The following is a 15836-nucleotide window of genomic DNA, read 5'->3' as shown; positions in this document are numbered from 1 at the left end:
GAAAATAGGGACATGACGGTTTTGTTTATTTCCTGTCCCTAGCAAGATGTTGGCTTATACAGAGCACTCGTTATTGAATGAACGAAACCAACCCTATTAATGCGCAAGGTCTGAGGATCATTTCCACACACTAACCTGCCCTGCATTTCCACTGACAAAGCATTTGTTTGTCCAGCAGCCTTCTGGGGAATCCTCTTTGCCTCAGAGGTTATTTTCAGTTATTGATAATTTTAAATGAACAAAAATTGGTTCCTAAGAAGGCTTCCTAAGAATAATCTTTATCTTTTTTACCATTCAGAAGATACTTTCCCCTGCTTAAAACAAGCAATTTAATTAATGCCCCTGTATAAACTTATAATAGGTCAAATTCCGTTGGGACAAATCCCCATCACAGTAGATAGCTTTGTGTAATGAAAAGATTTCTTATGCCCAGAGTTTGTGGGTTGAGAACTAATCCAAAAATCCAAGTCTGTTCTTTAGTCAGTGAGTAATGTACAATTCCATAGTTCTTACTCTTTACATGTGGCTAAGCCTTACCTATTAGTGAACTATTATGGGAGGTATTAAGGTATTTCTAAAATTTGGTGTTATAAGCACTAGTGCATTAATGAAGTTCATCAAAGATTTGAATTTCTCCTTCTTTGAACATATTTGGTTGACACATTGTCTTGGCAATTACAAAGCCCCCAAGTAACTGGAATTTCCAAGAGTACATATTGTTAGTTATCATAGTATGGTTTTGACACTGGTTTTACATTTCATTTCCTATTAATATTGCTTTTTTAAAATTAGAAATTGTTATTTATCTAGCTTAATAATTCTCAACTTGACTTGTGAATTGTTTGGATAACCCTATAGTATGAAGAGAGGTATATTCAGAGCACCAGCATTTTCAGCTAACAATTTTTCAAAAACTAACTAGACCTTAAGACTTTCACACTTTAAAATATGAATCATTTTGTTTTGTTTTGGCTTCCCAGAAAGCAGAGCCTGAAACAGTCTTCTGTGCAAGTATTTGGCTGGCCAAAAAGTTCGTTCGCGTTTTTCCTTAAGATGTTATGGAAAAACCCGAATGAACTTTTTTGGCCAACCCAATAGAGTTTATTTGGGAAGTGATTTCAAGATTAAGACAGGGAAGGAGGGAAATCCAATATGAGGGCGTGTTATTGAAGTTGCTGCTGTGATCAATGGGGGCCTAGATTCCCCTGAAAACTCTTGAGAACCTGCAAGTTTCACCTTAGGCGGCCCTTCAGGTGATGCCTTTCTACCCTCCTCGAATTCCTAGATCACCCAGTATATGACCCTTTGTTATTTGAGGATTGACCCCAGGGGCTCAGGGGCACTTCTGGTCTGCACAGCCCAGAGTCAGTGAAGGTTCTGAGGCAGAAAGTAGGAAGATGCACAGGGATATAGGTGAGTTGAATCTGAGCTTGTATGGAGCTTGTATGGAGCTGTCCCCTGCTGCTTGGCTGATATCAGAGGTAGTCCAAGGGGTCATGCTGCAGGGCTCCAAAGGCTTTAAAAATATTTGTGTAATACTAAGGGGAAACCCCTTAAGTCTTTTGTCTTTCTAAAAAAATGGGCTATAAAAACATCTCTGACTCAAGTTGTCGGACATCTAAATATTGCTTTTCTATCTAAGAAAGTCTACCTATAAAAACATCAGTGACTCAAGTTGCCAGGTGTCAAGACAGCATTTCTTTTATAAATTTTAAATCAAAATAGTGACTCAGGCTGTTTGAACAGAGTGAGAAATGAGAAAACATATAGATGATGCACTAGATGAGTCAAGTTAAATTTAGAGTGAGAAACCAATTTTGAAAGCCTGCCTAGTCATTGCCTTCCTGGGATCTCTCTGATAGTGTGTAGCAGTGCCTGCAAAACAAAGGTATCTTGATATGTGTTTGGTTGACTTAAGAGCGTGATCTCGCATATTGCAAAATGAATGTTTTGCATTGATTATATTACATTGATTTTTGTAAAGCTTATTGTTTTTACATAATACTTCTTGATACTTATTTCCATTTCCCTTTTTCTATTTTTATAGCTTAACTTTGGAGAGATCTGAAATGCTCTTATAATACAAATCTCTATCTCTATTAGTAGAAAAAGTAATATAGAGAGATTCTTAAGGTCAAGGATAAAATTCTTAGTGTAAAAATTATCATTCTCTTGAATTTCAACCTATTCTCTTTCTCTTTCCTTCCAAATTTGATTTTTCACCCTCACATAAGTCTGACCTTTTGGTCCTTACAAGAAACAACTGTGCATGTTAAGAGAGGTCTTGAATTCTTGTAGTGGGGGGAGGGAGGGAAAACTTTGTATTCTATAGTAAAGTTGAGGCTTATAAGGCAATCCCCAGGAGAAGTAACACATGAACTTCATCGCATATGAAGTTGTAAATGGCTGATAAATGTATATTTGATAGCGGACGATGGTTCTGATCTTAAGGGTATTCGTTGTCTGAGGATAATGAAGATAAGCACTTATATTCCAGCCCAAATAGTTACAGCCAATAAGTAATAACTAAATAAGGTATGGGGTTCTCAAGAAAAAATGAGATTTCTTTATTTTTTATTCAGGAATAATTCAAATTAACAATCCGTTCAAAAATCAGATATTTCTGGGAGGATTAGTGTTGGGGTGTGTGCACCTGCATGAGTGTGTTATGATATTTACTGCTGGGAGAGAATTAGAACTCTTCTTTTTCTTAATGTCAATTTAATCAAACACAAATACACACATATCATACATGCATGTATATATATAGTTTCTATTACCTAGGCATTTTGAAAGAATAACTATTTAGACAGGGGTCTGGGTGGGGAGGAGGAGAGAGACATTTGGAGCATGGAACACCTCATGAAGAAGGCAAGCCTAGTCAGCCCATTATGCTGATGGCCTTCAGAAAGCGTAAGGGTACATGGAGGACTGTAAGTGTGGTGGTTTAGACATGTTAGATTCCCAGCTTCATCACATACCGGCTGTGTGAGTTTGGGTAAATTATTTAATCACCCTGGGCCTTAGTTTGTTTTCTCATTTGTAGGATGTGAATAATAATAGTACCATCTAATTGGACGTTGTGCTAATTAAATGAGATTAATATCAATACATAGAAGATGCTTAGGATATAAGCAGTCAATAAATATTAGTCTCTGTCCTCCTCCTCTTCTTCCTCCTTCTTCTTTTTCCTCTTCTTTTCTCCTCTTCCTTCTTTTCCTCCATGGTCCCTTGGTGGGTAGAAGACAAGAATGTACCAAGAGATGCGAGACACATCAGAAGAAGGCAGACAGATATGAGATAGTGCCGGTGAGCCATGATCTTTCTCTTACATTCTCTGTCCACCCTGTCAATCATCCTCTGTCCTGATATGGAGGAGGTTGCACGGAGCACAAATTTTTCTACTCTGAGACGCTTAGTCTCATATAACCACTGAACCACTGAGCCCCTGGTAACTTTAAGGGCTATAGGGAGTTGCTGGCAGCATTTTGCTCCATACTAGGGCTGAAAGGTGAAAGTGATCACCTCTGAGGTAGCTGATTCTCTAGACTTCCCCATGGTGTCCTTAAAGAAAGGAAGGAAGAGTCTGCTTGTGAGCATCCCTGGGCTGGCTCCTCTATAGAACATGTGTGGAGGGAGAAAGAGTCTCAGCTCCCATTTGTGCATCATTTGGTGACTGCCTCCCTTTCCAGTCCATAAGTACTTATACTCCAGCCGGAATAGTTACAGCCAATAAATGTTGAGCACTTGCTATGTGCCAGGTGCTCTTCTAAGTGCATTCCATGTGTTAACTCCTTTCATCCTCAACAATTACCCTGTGTGAGAGATATGGTTACTATCCCAGTTGAATGAATGTGAAAACCAAGGCACAGGATGGTAAAGCAGGAGAATCAAGATTAAACCAGGCCATTCTGGCTTCAGAGTCTACTTTTTCACCATTGTGCCTCTCAGAGCCTCCTGCTACAATCAGTTCCCTGAAAGCCTTCCAGTCTGTGCTTACAAGCTATCATGAGGCTGTTAATTCTGCAAGCCTTGCCTTTTCCCTTGAGTCTTCACTTGGATACCTCCTGTCATTCTTAAAAGTCAATTCAGGTGATAAACCCCTATTACACTCTCTTGTATTTGATTCCTTGTTTCTCTTCTCTACCAGACTGTTAGGTCTTGGTTTCCATCCTAGACCATTGTACAGTGCCCAATACAAAGAAAGCACTCAATAAGGCCTGTGGAATGAAAGAATGAATTGTCTATTGGGCTGAATTTCTTTTAGGATATGAGTGTGTAGATATATCCAGGCATCTATGGTTGTCATAAACGTTGAGGTTTGCAAGGAGCTATAACACTGCACAGTTTCTATTTGTGGAGAAGAGGTTAATAGTTCCCCAGGTTGCTTTTCTAAGGAAAAGAAGAAAGTGGCAGTGTACGCTATGAATTCCAAGTCATGTTTATTGTGTAATTTTTGATTGCTTGGCACTAGGTGGAGACAGGGAGCCTTGGAGGGAAGCTCAAAAGAAACATGAACTACTGTTACCAACCCTTAGATTGTGCTGAAAATAATTTTAAACGTTATTATTTTTTAAGATTTGCAAACTGGTGCATTATTTGAGCCAGATATTTAATTACATTCATTCTCCAATTTATTTTTAGCTCCACTGGTTATCTTGTTTTTTAAATGGAAACGTCTTAGACTTTATTTCTTCCAGTTTCCCAATACTTAGAGTCGATTTTCATATTTAGGTGAAGGCTCTTTTCGGTAATTGAGACCCAACATCCCAGATCTTTCTCTGCCCCACCCCCAAACCCCCTGTTTTTCAGTGCAAAGTGATTGCAGACACCAAACATCTGGCATATTGTGAAAAAAAAGGCCTGGGCTAGCAGTGGGGAGTTTTTCTTTTCTTTTTTTTCTTCCTCTCCCTTTGCCTTCCTCCTCTCCCTCCTTCTTTTAGCATTTTTTTAGGTCAAAACCAATAAATACCAGCAATTGCAATTGGTTCAGCCTAATAGTTTTGACTCTGCCTTTGACATGTCTTGTGACCTTGGTAAGTCACCTGGGTCTCTATTTGAAGGACCATTTATATGTTAATTTTCCATAATTTTGCCACCTAAATTCTCCTGTGCTATGTCCTTGACTGGTTCTCCATGTCTTTGCCTAGCATGTGTTCCTGACTTACAGCTTAGATATTGGTTAATTATGGGTTTTATTAAACATTCATTAGTTACGGACTGCTAGAGACCTGAAATGTGCCTCCTATATTCTCCCAGGTCATTGTTACTTTCCTGGAATAAGTTCTTTACAGGATACAAAGCTACTGTTTAGCCTATTTAGTCCAATTAAAGGAATATAGTAATAGAAATTCATATTTCATTATATTGTCACCCTAGGTTTTTCCCTTTATAATTAGTTTAGTGAGGCAGCTGATGTGGCCTCTAATTATTTCTGTAGAATATGTGATGATTTCCTTTCAGAGAAACATTTTACTCTGGAACTTTTAATCCTTCATAGTAAGATTATTACATGGAAAAGTAGAACCAAACCTCAGTTTTTCATAGTATCATTCGCCCTGGGTGGGAGGTTGCACCAAATAGGTTCTAATATCTTCCCCAAATTTCAGTATTCATAGCAATTCATAGTTGGTTTTTTATACCATTTCTATATGATACTATATTTAATTGGTAAAAACCAGATGATGATCCTGTAATGGCTAACATTGTAGGTGTTTGCAAATAAGAATAATACCATCTGTGAGACCAATAATTCGCCAATAAGTTCCTTGACACACGAATCCTGAGAACACTCCTGAAGAAAATTGATGATTAAATAGCTTAGGAAGAGGTGGAGTCAAGATGGCGGTGTGGGAAGATGCAGAGTTAGCATCTCCCCACAACTAGGGCGCCTGCTGGCCACTGGTGGGGGACTCTGATGCCCAAGGAGATGGGAGGAACTCCAAAATGAACTGGTAGGACATAGGGGGACTGAGGGGGGAGGCGAAGTGGAGGCCAGACAGGATTGGCAACCCTGAGGCTGGGGAGATCAGGAGAGGCAGGTGGGAGGAGCCATCTGGGAGGAGAGGGAGAGGAGCAGAGGGTGATTTCCCTGCCCACTTGGGCCTGGGGAGCCTGCTGAGCTCCCAGGCTGGTCCCCTGCCCTCAAAGCCCCCTCCAGGCTACGGAGGTCCTTGGGGGCATAGGAGGCAGGCCAGTGAGATCAGGAGAGCCAGGCAGGAGGGGCCCTCCCAGACAACAGACTAGAGGAGCAGGAGAGGAGAGGAGGGCATTTGCCCCACCCACATGAGCCTGGGAAGCCTGCTGGGCTCCCAGGTGAGGTCCCCTGCCCTCTGAGACCAGAGATGGGGGGCACACCTGGGCCCCTCCTGTTCCTTGAGCCTAAGCCCTACCCCCCACAGCCCCCAGGGCCTTTTCCAGACCTGTGGGTCCCGAGCATAGGCCCCACCCACCACCCAAACCTCACCCTTGCTTATGCCCGGCTCTCCACAGCCAAGGCCTTCCCCCCCGCCCCCGCCTTTTTTTTTTCTTTTCCCTCCTTCTCTTTTTTACTATTGTGGTACTGATGTACCTTCCAGTTGTTGATTCATCTATATTTTTATGTTTATATTCTTCCTAACATATCTGTTAGTTTCCTAGTCTAATTTTAGTTTTTACTTTCTTACTGTTTTCTTTTTTTTTTCCTCCCCGGGTGGCTTGCGGGATCTTGGTTCATGAGCCTGGGATCAGGCCTGAGCTCCTGCGGTGAGAGCTCCAAGTCTGAACCACTGGACTAACAGAGAACCTCAGACCCCAGGGAATATTCATGGGAGTGAGGTCTCACAGAGTTCCTCATCTCAGTACCAACATCCAGCTCTACCTAATAGCCTACAAACTCCAGTGTTGGAAACCTCAGGCCAAACAATCAGTAAGACAGGGACACAATCCCACTCATTAAAAAAAAAAAAAAAAAAGAGATGGCAAAAATATACATCACAGTTGAAGGAGCAAGGTAAAAACATACAAGATGAAATAAATGAAGAGGAAATAGGCAATCTACCTAAAAAGAATTCAGAGTAATGATAGTAAAAATGATCCAGAATCTTGGAAATAGAATGGAGTCATGGATTGAGAAAATACAAGAAATGTTTAACAAATATCTAGAAGAACTAAAGAACAAACAAACAGAGATGGACAACACAGTAACTGAAATGAAAAATACACTAGAAGGAATCAATAACAGAAGAACTGAGGCAGAAGAACAAATAAGTGAGCTGGAAGACAAAATGGTGGAAATAACTGCTGAGGAGCAGAATAAAGAAAAAAGAATGAAAAGAATTGAAGACAACCTCAGAGACCTCTGGGACAACACTAAACACACCAACATTTGAATTCTGGGGTCCCAGAAGAAGAAGAGAAAAAGAAAGTGTCTGAGAATACATTTGAAGAGATTATAGTTGAAAACTTCCCTAACATGGAAGAGGAAATAGTCACCCAAGTCCAGGAAGCACAGAGAGTCCCATACAGGATAAACCCTAGGAAAAACACACCAAGACACATATTAATCAAACTAACAAAATTAAAATCAAAGAAAAAATATTAAAAGCATCAAGGGAAAAACAAAAAATAACATACAAAGGAATCCCCATAAGATTATCCGCTGATTTTTCAGCAGAAACTCTGCAAGCCATAAGGGAGTGGCAGGATATACTTAAAGTGATGAAACAGAAAAATCTACAACCAAGATTACTCTACCCAGCAAGGATCTCATTCAGTTTCAATGGAGAAATCAAAAGATTTACCAACAAGCAAAAACTAAGAGAATTCAGCACCACCAAACCAGCTTTACAACAAATGCTAAAGAAACTTCTATAAGAAGGAAACACAAGAGAAGAAAAAGACCCACAAAAACAAACCCAAAACAATTAAGACAGTGGAAATAGGAACATACATATAGATAATAACCTTGAAAGTAAATGGATTAAATGCTCCAACCAAAAGACATAGACTGGCTGAATGGATACAAAAACAAGACCCATATACATGTTGTCTACAAGAGACTGACTTCAGACCTAGGGACACATACAGACTGAAAGTGAAGGGATGGAAAAAGATATTCCATGCAAATGGAAATCAAAAGAAAGCTGGAGTAGCAATACTCGTATCTGATAAAATAGACTTTAAACACTTAATAACATATTAAAGGCTCTGAGAAGTTTGGCAGTATCCACTCTTGTTTGACTTTCATGTACATTCCCAAATTTCTGTGACTTTTTATTCCTATAGTATGGTGCAAAGCTTGGAATCCATGGAACATATTTTACACTGATTCTCTCTTATTAATATTTTCTTCAAGGCATGTGTTTATATTAATTTCCTGTAATAGCCAGTATCAATATTTAACCTCAGGACAAAGAAAGAATACTCAGCATTTAAACACTCTTTGGATTTATTTACTTAGTAGTAAAATAAAGTTGAAATTATAGTTGGAAATTGTATTTTGAAATCGTAGTTTCTTTTATTTTGAGAGGGATTTTCATGTCCAAAATTCTTGGCTGCTATCAGTGGGCCACGTAGATCCGTTTTCTACTCTAAACATGATGGAGGAAGGCAATTGTGGACCAAATCCATGATAAATTTACCTGTGTTTCTCATTCCCCTGCTGCTAAAACCTTTTTTTTATATTTAATTGAGATGGTTCCTATTGGCATCTAATCCATGTCTAAATTCAAATCCTGACTCCCTGCTGTATACCTTTTGACAAGTTAACTAAACTCTCTGTGCCTCATTTTCCTCATCTGTGCCTCATCTGTAAAGGATGTAATATTAGTATCTCTGTTATGAGGTTGTTGTGAGGCTCAGGTAAGTGAATGCAAAAAAGCACAAAGCACTTGGAGCACTGACTGGAAAACCTTCCATGGTGTGAGTTATTATGATTAACGTTCATGATGCTGTGCTTAGGTGGTGACAGAGAGGTGATGCATCACCCTCTCCTCAATACCTTCATCATTAAGATGCAACATTTTTAAAGAAATAAGTAAATCATAGGCTCTATATAACCAAGGCAAGGATTTCCAGATCATATTTTGCTTTTTGGTCAAAATTCTATTTTCTTTTCTTTTCTGTTTTTGTTTTGTTTTGTTTTGGTTTTGGTTTTTTTTGTGTGCTACGCGGGCCTCTCACTGTTGTGGCCTCTCCCGCTGCGGAGCACAGGCTTTGGACACTCAGGCTCAGCGGCCATGGCTCACGGGCCCAGCCACTCCGCGGCATGTGGGATCTTCCCAGACCGGGGCACGAACCCGTGTCCCCTGCATTGGCAGGCAGACTCTCAACCACTGCACCACCAGGGAAACCCTCTTTTCTGTATTTTTAAAATCAATTAATTATTCACTTATTCATCCATATTAATAGTAATTTATGGCTACTGTTTTCTAGGCACTACGCTAATTGTTGTAGATACAGTGTTGAACAAGTTATATATGGTTCCTCTCCTTGTGGGCATACGAATTAAAGAGGGACAAGCAAAGAGCATCCTGGGTGCTATAAGAGGGGAAGTGATGAGAACTGACAGAAGTTATCCAACTTGGGGTGAGGTGAGTATGCAGGCTTTCATGGAGGAGGTGACAGCAAAGTTGAGATCTTAAAGGTTAATCAGAGCTACTCGTTGGGTGAGGTGACTGAAGAACAGCCTGAGAGATGATGAAAGGGAGCAAGCCACGTTCAAAGAATTCATAGAAATTCCACAAGGCCTAAGGATGGAATGCAAGGTTAGAGGGAAGGTGTGTGTGGTGAGAGATGAGGCTAGATGAACATTATTTAGGGCTTTTGTGAATTGTAAGGTAGAGTGATAATCTGACCAGCTGTTATCTATTCATAGCCAGGCAAGAGATTCTCCTTGGAAAACCTTCCTGGTGGCAGGAGGTTTCAAGGCAACAATTCTTTTTTTTTTTTTTAAAGGTTTTTTTTTAATGTGGACCATTTTTAGGCTTCATTGAATTTGTTACAATATCGCTTCTGTTTAATGTTTTTTTTTGTCTTTTGGCCACGAGGCATGTGGGATCTTATCTCCCCAACCAGGGATTGAACCCGCGTCCCTGCATTGGAAGGCGAAGACTTTAACCACTGTACTCCACAGAAGTCCCCAAGGCAACAATTCTTTATAGAGTGTTTAATAACCGTGTTGCTGTCTACCATCTATAATATTTATTTGTGATTTGGGGGCTGGCTTGGAAGCCAATGTACTTAAACAAATAATCTTTGTTATTGTGGTTGCAGACACCAAAGATATGGCATGTTGTGCGGGGAAAAAAGCCTTGGAATCAGTGAGTAGTTTTTCTTTTTTCTCTCCCTTTTTAACAGTTTTTTCAGTAACCTTGCGACTCTATAACTGGGGTTCAGCAAAGCTGGCCACAGGGTGAAGTCATTTGTGGTGGTTAGCTGGAACACAGCAGCTGGCCCAGCTTATCTGTGTGCCAAGAGTCAGGAAATGGCAAAACCCTTTAGACTGTGCTTCTATAAAGGAATTGGTCAGAGAGCTTTGCCCTTCTAGGTGCCTTGGTAGCTATAGAGTGTCACAAAATTATACACGATCTCCAATGGCATTTTCGTTAAAGAGATGATTTCCTTTGTTATTAACCTGAGACAGGAATTGAAAATTGTTTCAGAGTCTGAGTCCTGAGCCATATTTACAAACAAATACACAAACCCTAATTTTAGTCACTTGCAGCAAATATGCTCACTCCACTTCCTAGCATTTTGAACTGTAGTTATGAAAGATCAATTCATAATGAAACCCAAGTTTCTCCAGACCGTGATGTATGATCATGCCATGGGGAATATAGTCACAATGAAAGTAACAGGCTTTCTCACTTTCTCCACAACAGAATTGTAGATCCTCTTCTCTCTTATAATGTTGATGTTTCATCCTGAAATGTTCTTGCTTGTATCGTCCAACTTAACTCCTTGCAGAAAATTCTGCAATAGTACTGCATTCACTTTAAGCACTGAGTCTTTATTGTTTGTATCACAAAATGGGACTTACATTTCCTGAATATGTCTTGCAAAACATCTGAAAATTCTCCTGATTGACTTAAAATGCCTTTGGTTTGTTCAAACCAGGATCCAAACAAACCACTTGCTGACTTGGTTATTTCACTGAAGTCTTTTTAAAGTCTCCTTTAGTCTGGAATAGTGGCTTTTCCTCACACCCCTTTTCATGGTTATGTTGGTCAGTTGTCCTATAGATTATTTTACTGTAGCAGATGCTGTTAGTGCCCTGCTCATATTCCTTTGGCACTCATTGTTCTCATGCACCCTGACCCAATAGCCTCCAAAAGAAAGCAACTAACTGTGACACTGCCTTTGGGCTTTCTTGCCTCTTCCCACCATCAGCCATGCACCCTCCTCCTGTTACCGAAAGTGGGGGCCTGGCTGCTCGCCACTCAAAAGCCAATGAAGAGACAAGTTGGTGGAAAAGAAAGTCTGCTTTATTTTAGGAGGCTGGCAGGGAGGTGGGTGAGGGTGGACTCCTGTCTAAAGGCCAACTTCCCCACTGACAATCAGTGGGCAAGAGCTTTTATAGATGGAGGGAGGGGGCTACATGCAGAAACAGCACAGTCAGCTCTGATAGTCATCTTGAAATTGGTTCATGCAGTGGTCTGACCAGCGTCATCTTGATTGTTTTAAGTCCAGTTAGTCTTTAGTTCCAGGGTCGGTTTGTTCCCACTTCTTTGAGGCCAGTTCTCAGAATTGTGGCAGCTTATGTCATGACTACAGTCTTGTCATGATGTAGTTAACTTCTTCCACCTATTGGGGGTTTCAGTATCTGTAAGACAGCTCACAGGATATGGCTCAGAATATTATCTATAGCCCTTGAGGAGGAACTAAAAGTCCTTGACTTTACTTAATGACTAAACTCTTATTATTTGGTCTTGTTTGACTGTTTTCCTTCGTTTCTGCATTTTATCACTTCTCTGATTAAACTTATTCTTTGGCTAAAGTTTTTCTACAGACAAAAGGCAGGCTGAGGACAAGGGGGGCAAGGACCATAGGGTCCTGTTCCATTTCACTCCCACTCCACCACCCCAAGTGGCCTTCAACCAAATGACTGAAGAGAGTGGATAAAGGATCTAGCTTCCTAAACTTGGGGATAACTCTGAGATAGGTTCTACTCTGTCTTTCAGAATTCCTTAGTGGGATTGAACCCCAGTTACCTGCAGCAGTAACCTGCTCAGTTATACTCCTATTAGTAGCTTCCTTCTCTTCCCTTGCTTGTTTTGCTTCTTCATTTCTCTGCCAATGACATTCCACAAATAAACCATAAACCTAGTCTCAAGGTCTTCTTTTGGGGGAACCCAAGCTATCTACTCTCTAAATTTAGTTAAGTAATTCTCATGATGTCATTTAAAATTTATTAGTCTATTTCTATAGGCTGGAAGTTAGGACTAAAGTGGGTTTTTTTAGATTTAGCATTTCTTGGGGGGGGATCAAGAATCCTTCGTAGACAGTGCTGAGGACCTCATATCACATCACATCTGGGATCAAATAATGTCTGGTTGTCTCACTTTTAGTATATTAGTAAACTGAGATGGTGAAAGTGTGTTATTCCCCATCAATCTTATGCTTAATGGTTTTAATATCCATTGATGACCATTGCCTGAATCAGTTATTTCATTAGGGATTATAAAATGATGGTTTCCTTAATTCTATTATTTGGAGAAGAAAGTTCTAGGCAGAGGGATCAGTATGTGCAAAGACACAGAGATGAGGTCAAATATAATATAATCAGGGACATAAAGTATGCTTAGTTCACAAGGTGTGTTAGGAAAGAGTGGGAGATGGATTTGGAAAGGTAGGCAAGACTTTATAATGTTAAAGACAAGATTTTGTTCTAAAATTAGTGGGGGGGACACTGAGGGATTTTAAATGTGTCCATTGTCATGAATATATTTTTTTGAATGATCACTCTCTTAATATTGTGAAACATAGATAGGCAATTGGTGAGAGTAGGTAGGTAGATGTTGCCATGGTCAAAGATAGTGGGGAGGGGAAAGATAAGTTATATACTTACGACAATAGAGTCAACAGGACTGAATGACTGATTAAATGTGGGATGAGGGAGAGGAGGGGTCCAGGATCCTTTCCTACTGGGACAAATGGTTCGATAGTTGGTGTGTTTCATAAAGATTGGGAATGTGGCAAGAGTAGAAAGTCTGATGAGGAAAATAACTGAGTTTGGCTTTGGACATATTGAGCTTGATTGTGGAGCAGATAAAAGTGTCTAATTTATAGCTGGCAGTTGTGTAGGAATTCAGGAGGAAGGTTAGGGATGAAGACAAAGATTTGGGAGTCATCAAAAGACAGTGGTTGATGTAAGGAGGGGAAGGGTTTTAGTGAAAATATCAACACTCTCCCCATCGTAGGCAGGTGACATGTACTCACACCTACAAGGGAAGCGTGGGAACAAACAAGCTGTCTTCTCACCTCCCCACCCCTCATCCCCCCACCCTGGCTCTACAGACCATCTGAGACTCAGAGGTTCATACTTCCACTTGCTATTGTTAGGGATCCCTAAAATTCCTTAAATTCTTTGTTGTGCAGAAGAGAAAACTGAAATCTATTAAGGAAAGAGCTACATAGCTGGGGTCACTGCTCAGCTCAAGGCTCCATTTTCTGGTCCCCCCAGTTGAAAGCTCATCCCACCCCCCATCCAGGGCTTGAAGGCTCAAGCAGTGAGAATTGAGAGCAACAGGAAATCCAAATTCTAAAACTCCCAGTGGGTAGCAGAGAAGAATAGAAAAGCTACATCACCTCACACGTCAGGACACAAGATCAGGCCCAAAGGTCTTACGAAAGAGGCAGCTAATTCACAAGGCCAAGCTTTTTAAAAACTTTGCTGAAATGGGACCTGATTCCAGGGTGGCTACCCTGTATTTTGCAGATGGTGACGTATAATTGCGACCACACGTATGAGGTGGTCCTCCTATAAGCAACAAGAAATATCAGCTTCCAGAAAATATAAATGACTTAGAAAATGGTCCTCTCATGAGACCCAGTGGATCCTGCATGAAACCCAGGAGGACAAGGATATGTCTGATGCAAGCTTTATGCCCAGCCCCTAGCTTGGTGCCCATCATAGAGTAAACAGTCAGTAAACATGTGTTGAGTGAAAGAAGAAAGGAACAGTCATGACTATTCTGGTAGGTGAGCATACCAAATGTATGCAACTGGTTAACCAGTTCTCAATATGTGTGTGTTTAACTAATGACTCAGTTGACTCAATTCTTTTATTTCCTCTGAATTCCTCATGCATGTATCTTCATGTATGTTGTATAAGCTACACTAGCTCATATTGACTTAAAGATCGCTTGAATTATTTTGGACTCATTTTATTTTTAATTTTTTAAATTGGTTCTACCAAAAATAGGACATTTTTAGTGATAGAAAGGAATTTGGCAATTGTTTTGTGTGTCCCCAGTAGGAAACTGCAGTAGTGGAGTTGACCCTCATCAGATTATATGATTCATCCATTTGGTTTTGTCTCTGCAGAGCTGGGGTACATCAATTCAGAGACGTATTCTCAGTGTTTAAAAGAGTGCTGAGCACTTAGTAGGCACTCGATAAATATTAATGTACATGTGATTATGCCAGGTCTTTATAATTTAGCACCACTCATGAAAAACTTCCTAGTAGTCATTCTGTCTTCATACAAAGATCCCCCTTAAGAGGAACTTTATAGTGTAAATTGGGAACACACATGGCAAACTTCCAGTGATTATACAACAGACCACTCCTCTTCAGACACATACACAAAATTTTAATTAAGAAATGCATAGAAACAACTCCATGAATTTTGGTGTCATTTGCTGAGATGAGGAAGATTAGGGGAGGGGCAGATTTGAGGGAGAACCAAGTGCTCTACTGTAGACATTTTAAGTTTGTTGTGTAAGAACAGTCAAGAGAGAGTTGGATATATGAACTTTTTTGTTTTAGAAATTGTTTTAAAATTTAAAAACTATTCTGCAAAATATCAATGTCTACATACAGCATGACCCAGTTGGGGATCAAAGACAGATTTTTTAATAAGTCTTAAGTGTGCAAAATTTTCTTATATATGCTATTATTAAAATTGTTTGGGCGTATGGTCCCAGAAGGAGACATCATTTTTCTTCACCCACACATTCATGTGTGTGTGCACTCACACACACACACACACACACACAACTACCCAGGTGTCAAACTAATAAGCCCTTTGTAATATCCACATACACATAACCTAAAACACTAACATCTGTAATTCCAATAACACATTTTAACTTTATGAGCCTTCCCTTCTCAAGTGAAATTGGCTTTAGAGAAAATATTAATTCAGCCCTCTTAGAAAACCTTAACAACATCTAATAAAGGCAAGTTTGAAAAACCAACTATCTGTTCACCCTTCACAGAATTATATACATGCAGGAACATTTTGTTGTATTTTGTAGCACATTGATTTTTCCCAAATACACACTATCAAAAATATATACTTTCTCTATATTATGCATAAACCATACATGTACCATCTGCATGAAAGAATCCCAGAAACTTCATGCTGAATTAGAAATCTTTCTAGCCCCTTTTTAAAAATACACCTACTTTATGGTTACCTTTCATTAAATAAGGATTCTTATTTATTTTACCATTATCATAAGAAATGGGAACCAAATATCTAGCTATCCATATAAGTCTGATAAATACATGTTTTTTACAGAGTATTTACAATTAATTTTTTCCTAATTTCTGAGTTTTCTTTCCTGCTTGAGTAAAATTATTGATGTAATAACCAATCTATGTGTACTTTGTGATAATAAAAAATATAT

Source organism: Mesoplodon mirus (genome assembly GCF_964341445.2).
Source record: "Mesoplodon mirus genome assembly, chromosome: 1".
NCBI classification, from domain to species: domain Eukaryota; kingdom Metazoa; phylum Chordata; class Mammalia; order Artiodactyla; family Ziphiidae; genus Mesoplodon; species Mesoplodon mirus.
This window is presented reverse-complemented; position numbering follows the sequence as displayed.